Consider the following 6,609-nt stretch of genomic DNA (forward strand, 5'->3'; position numbering starts at 1 on the left):
GGGGCTACGTAGAGGAAAAAGAATTGTGTGTTTTTGGAAGAGGGGGCTGGTAAAATGTGTCAGTGTATAAGAGAAGGCTGGAGGGGTTGACGGGTTGGTGGGGGGTGAGGGGTAGAATTGAAAACCCTCAGAGAGTTATGAAAACCATACGGCACCATTCTGTTCCCCCATCTTGCCTATGGCTTTAGACACACACACACACACACACACGCACACACACACATGCACTCTCTCTAACACACACAGCCTTCAAGAAGTGCATGCTGCACAGCATCCACAGGAGTGGAAAGTGTTTGTCAGCTCTGTGAGATGCAGAGATTGTCTCCCTCTTCTTCTTCTCCTCCTCTGCTTTTTGTCTTCCAGCTTGTATGTTTCTCCTGATCTGTCTCAGCTTCTCATTGCTTTTTTTATGTCACTTTATTTTATTTCTTTTAATCTCCTTCTTTCTTAATCTCTGTCTTTACCATCACTCATTGCTATATTTTTTTCTTTTTCTGCCACCTCCCCCCCTTCTCTGTTTTCTACCAAGTCCATACCAGCTGGAAGTTTTTACAGTCCAATGGAAACATTTGAGTATGGAAGAGAAATACCTGTTGGACTATGCATGTGTGTGTGTGTGTGTGTGTGTGTGTGAGAGAGAGTTCATTCTTATGCTGTTATTAACTTTGTATGGGCACAGATGTCTAAGTGTATGCGTAAGTGCTCTTCTATGTGTGGCTACCACTCGGGGGCATATGGAGGAGAGGAAACAGGAAATGCCAGATGTGCATCAGCCTGACCTCTCGGTAGCTTGGGGAGCGGGAGTGTAGACTGGGGGTACCTCCGCTGCCGTCACATGATCCGTCCGCCATGAATGGTACGTGTGGTGCAATGTCAAAAGGCTGAGTTTGGATTTTTCCAAAGCAAATTTTGATTTGTTTATTTTCCCTTGTAGCTGTACCACAAACAAAGCCGAAGAATATTGAATAAAGACAAAAGCAAGCGATTCTGAGGGGGGATTGTTACAAATTTAAAGATGCCTTGGACATACAACTGGGCGTGAGACTGTAAATTAAGGTCTACCACACGCAAACAAACTAAATGGCTGAACAATCTAAGCAATATAAGTGGAAAACTGCTTGAGCAAACAATAGCCCTTGACATAAATGCTAAAAATAAAGTAAATAAAGTTTTTCTCTGTGGAAAGTGTGACCTGCCACAACACAATTTAGGCAGCTTGATGTCATTATCTGGAGCTTCTCAACGCAGGGTGATGAGATGGAAAAGTCATGCTGTATGTGCAGCTGAATGCAGTTATTAGCCACATCAATGTGTGATGGAGTCTGCGTTCTCTCTAGGTACAGCAGATGAGTCGGCCGCTGTGAGGCGTGTTGGTTTTGGCAGGCAGAATATATACAGTCTAACTATTCAGCAGTCTTTTCCAGTTATGTAACAACTATCGGAACTAGAGGGAGCACAAACATCAAACCTCAGGATCCCGGAGAACCTAAAGAGCCTTTTGGTCTTGTTCCCCACCCCCTTCTCCTTCTCCACATCCCTCATCCTCCTCCTGTCGTCCTCTGATTTTTCTTTTTCTTGGACTACCCCCATCCTCCTCTCTCCCTTTTCCTTATTATTCTTTCACCTCCCCCCTTGTCCCTCTACTCCCTTCTTGCATGAGAAGAAGGGATGATCCCTTTCCTTATCTTGTCCTTGCTACTCCTCTCCCACTCTTCTCTTTCAGTCTTCTTATTTGCGCTCCAAAGTCAGCAATGTCTCCCCCAGAACCCCAGCTTTTTTACCCCAAACCTCCCACTCTTGTTCTGTTTATTCTATCATTGGGCCTAGTTAACTCCTCCCCCTGCACAGACAACCACGCCCCTAGAGACACATACCAGAAATGTAATTGATAGAACAGACAAAACTTCTCATTTCCATAGTCCTGCACTTCTAATTCCCCTCTTTCACATTAATGTACTTACAGTACCTCCAAGCTGCTCTATCTCCCAACCCAAAGATCCTCTAATGGAACATACAGATCTCTTGATTTTATATTCCCCGCCTCCTAGGTCACAGCCTGCTTTCTACCTCCTTGACTCCTAGCCACTTGCCACATATCATTACTGGCTCTGATACAGTCTCAACTTTTAGCTTCCAAGCAGCTGAACTGTACCTTCCAGCTCCAAAGCCTCTCCATTTCACTTCAACCACTAATTCTATTTTTTAGCAGCTGAATAGCTGTTCTTGATTTGATGTTCTTTGGTGGCCACTAAACAGTTGTATCTGGATTGATAATGCAATTACAGCACTTTTCCTTCAATGAAAGAACATGTGACATAAATTTAACAAGACTGGGTTATGCATAAAAAAGCAAAAAAGCAAAGAAAGCAAAAATGGTTGCAAATGGCACCACATAAAGGCAGGGTGAGAAGGTGGCTGTCATAGAAAGGGGGTGTGGGATGCAATAACCATTTGAATGTATGGACAGTCTCTCCTGGAAGATATTCAAGTGACAGATATGGTTGTGTAGAGAGTTTAAACCATTCCTACTTTCCCACCTCTGCACACCTGGCAAATCATTGCATGATGTGGGTGTGAATGTTGGATTGTCAGAAAAGTTACAGAAACAAAACACCGCCACAGATTTAAAGTGTCTGTAGCCATTCTAGTGGCTGTACTTGGGAGTAATGCTTTAAACTAAACATCAGCATGCTCACATATTCACACTGACAATGCTAACATGCTGATGTTAAACAAGTAAAATGTTGAACATGTTCACCATCTTTAACTTGTTAACATGCAAACATTTGCTAATTAGCACTAAACAAAATTAAAAGTTTGTCTGCGGCTGATGGCACTATCTTTAATTTTGCAGGTAGAATTTTGACACTCCATCCAATCGTAGTTGAAGCATTTCACTTAAAATGACACAAATGTCAGGGGTGTTACAGGAAAATCTGGGGATCACCACAGTCAGTAGGATTCATCCTCTGTGGACATTGAATGTCTGTACGAAATTTGTGCCATCGAGTAGAGGTTGATATATTTAAATGGATAAGTTTTACCTGTCAGTGGCACAAAATGATTGATCACCAAAGTCATTTCTTTCACTCTGTTTTTATGAGCTACTGAACTAGTGGCTGTGCAGGACTAGCAGTCTGTAAAGTAATTAATGTTTCAATTGTCACACATTTCTCTGCTTCTGCTTTGATAATTAAAAATGTTTTTCTTGACTTTTGGCTAAATAAAGGCCACCACGGATGTCAAGGAAACTACATTGTTATTTCCTTGTTGTCTTGACTCATTCGGGCTTATTGATGCATTTGTGCCATATCAAATACAGCAGGACACGTCAGTTGTTCATTTTTCCCAACCGCCGGTGTCTTATGTCACACACACACACGAACACACACACACGCACACTGAAGCAATTAGCTGCGGCCTTGTGGTTAAATAATGGAGTGTAGGCATTCCTGGTGATTTCTGGGGAGTGGAGGAAAAAGACGATACTTTTATCCACTTCTTCTACAAGGTCCATATGTTTCATCTTTCATAGCAGACATGAATGCCCTCCTTCCACACCCAGACTGTCAACAAATCTTTACCACAAATATCTGAGCAGACTGGGGTCGCTGTCGAATTGTTGAGTCCAGAAGGAATAATCCCTTGCCAGTTGAAGTCTCGAGTTACTTGAACCATCAACTAAAAGAGTTCGGACACTTTTTAGAGGTGGTTTGTAAGCTGGTTGGTAACTGCATCGCTGCTTTGTCTAAGTAGTTTCTTTACGCCCGGTGACCTTTATTAACCTTTATTTAACCTTGGAATAGCTTACTGAGCTCGCTTTTCAGCCATGTCCTCATTCCTTCATGCTCACTTTCACTCATGTTAACACCTGGGAGATGCCCAGTACAAACACAGTCTCCTACTGTTATCCACTGATTAGCTGCAGTTGAACAATTTAAGATTTTTAGATTGTGACCTGGCAACCAACTGGGCACGGGGAGCGTTTGGAAAATCTAATTTGTATCTGCATTTACTAGCTGAAAAACAAGATGTAAGTCATTATCATTTTGTAAGTATTCTTGTACTGCATTCTTTAAACTGACTAAATGAATACCACTGTGTGAACAGCTGCTACCGAATTTCCAGTTAGTCATATGGCAAGTTTAAAACAAACATGGCTGCTGATGGAAACTGCAGTGCCCGAGCCTCCTTCTTCTTGTCCAAAAACATTTTTTAGCTTTTGGAGAAAAGAAAAAGCAACATGAGGCTCGACAGATTGTCTGGTCTGCAGTTGGAGTTTGCTGCACATAAAGAATCACACATGTATAAACAAACCTCAGACCAAACATCTAGAAAATCACCAGAAAACTTTTAAGGTTTTAAAAAAAAACTGCTGAGAGGCAGAAAAGAGAGATGGAGAGTGCACTGAGAGGATAATTCCTGACAGATTATTCCTTTACCAGATGATACGCTCAGTTTTTCCATGCACATGCACACAGACATCTTACACTTCTTTGTAGTGTCTTTCATGATGCAGTCATATTCCTCCAGGGAAGGAGACATTTGTGTGTGCCTTAGTGTGTCTAATGGTAAATGCATTAACAGTGTGAAAGAAAAGGATGGGACACAAAGGCTCAGCAGAGCAACAGAGACAGACAGGCGTCTGATGTGTAGGACCTTTGAGATAACCCACCACACGTCTGACCTCTCTCTGCAACATTACCTCCTATATTCTCTCAGGCGCTCTCCTACTGAAACTTCACATTTTGTACATCCGACATTGCTCTTGTGACCTGACCTCAGTGTTCGCTGTGTGCCTCTCAAAAAAAAAATGCACAGGAACAGCAAACTTCCTGACTCAGCATCAGTAACAGAAGGTAAATCATTTCCTGACCACAAAGCTAAAATCTTCTGCAGACCAGTTACGTGCAGGGACATTGAATAACAGCCTGTCTTTCTTTGCTCTCTATTATTCTTCATTTCACATTCCCGTGAGGCAGCGGTGAGGTGGTCGCAAAATTGGAGGTTGTTAAGATTTGATCTCAGTGTAATTCACAGGGGAAGACACCGGGGAGGTAAAATAGGTAATACAGTTGCTTCTTGCAAAAACTGCTGTCAAGCTTGATCCAGAGCAGCAAGTCCCCCAAATCCCTAAACCTTCAGCGGCCAGCAGCTGAAGACTTTATTGTACTGGAAAAGATCCCAAGTATGACTGAGCTGAGATGTATGAAAGTGAAGCAGAGAGGGAGCATGATGAGAAATCAGCAGCGTTTCCTTAAATAAATAAAGATTTAAAAAAAGACCCTTAATCTCTTCAAACGTAACCTTTTCCAACATTTCACAGCGCTAAACAGAACATAAACCCCGGTTTGTGACCAGAGGTTAGTTGGCATTAGAAGTTGGGGGAATTGCTGCTGTTACACACACACACACACACACACACTCACTCCTGTCCATGCCTGTAGACACAACAAGTTCAAGTTCAAGGAACAGGAACATGTGAAATGAGAAAAACACTTTGAGAGGATTAAATATGAAGCTACCACCATTAGCTAGTTAACTTAGCTTAGCATAAAGACTAGATATGGGGACACAGCTAGCCTGACTCTCGTCTCCACTGGTTGCTACAGCAACTACTATAAGATATAGTCCTGCAACCCCACAAAATGGTGCATTGTCATTTTTATGCCTTAGTTTCGGAACAAATCAGACAATAGAGTTATTGTACCTGTTTCAAGACTTTGTGCTAAGCTAATTCACGCTAACGGAGTTTCCGTAGTGTAGTGGTTATCACGTCGCCATAACACGCGCAAAGTCCCCGCGTTCGAGACCGCGGGCGGAAACAAATTTAAAAAATATCCCCCCCCGTGATCAATAAAGTATTTCTGATTCTGATTTGCTGCCGGCTTCAGCTACTAATTTACTGACTTATTTAAAGATGGGAGTAGTTTATAAAATGCACCCGAAACCAGTAGAACCGAACACACAGACAACATTTAAAGTGTATCAAATGTAGGAAAATCTAGTTAAATGAAATGTCTATTATAGTCTAGAGCTGTGTGCATTTACAGAAGTCTATGCACATTTACCTTGCCCTTTGTGGTTTGGGTTGTAAACAAAGTTTCTTATAATTAACTCATCAGTCTTAATTGTCTGACATGATCTTTAACCTCTCAGTCCTGAACCTTCACTCTTTCCACTGACCCCGAAAGCCCTTCTCTTCTGCTCTCTCAACTCTGCTGCTCCACATTCTAAATTTCCTTGGGGACATTTCCCCCCATCTTCCTCCTCCATATTTCCTTTGCTGTTCTCCTTTATTTTTCTCTCCTCTTCTACTCTGTTCATGCCTGTTGGCATCGCTCTTGTTGCTTCTGGCTGTCAGTGTTTTTTCTCACAAGTCTGACTCTCATTGCCTTATTTGTCCTAATAATGTGACTTTACATAGCTGTCCCTCTCCACTTTGGCTCCTTTTGTGTATGTTTGTTGGCCTCTATGTCTGTGTTTCAGTCTGTCTGTCTCCCTCTGTCTGCTTATGTGTCTTTCTCTACTGCTGTCTCCCCCACCATCTTCCCTTTTCCCTCATTCACTTTCACAGTTCATCTGTTTTTCTCTGACACACACACACAC

Source organism: Morone saxatilis, unplaced genomic scaffold (genome assembly GCF_004916995.1).
Source record: "Morone saxatilis isolate NCDOM2014 unplaced genomic scaffold, NCSU_SB_2.0 Contig20, whole genome shotgun sequence".
Taxonomy (NCBI): Eukaryota; Metazoa; Chordata; class Actinopteri; family Moronidae; genus Morone; species Morone saxatilis.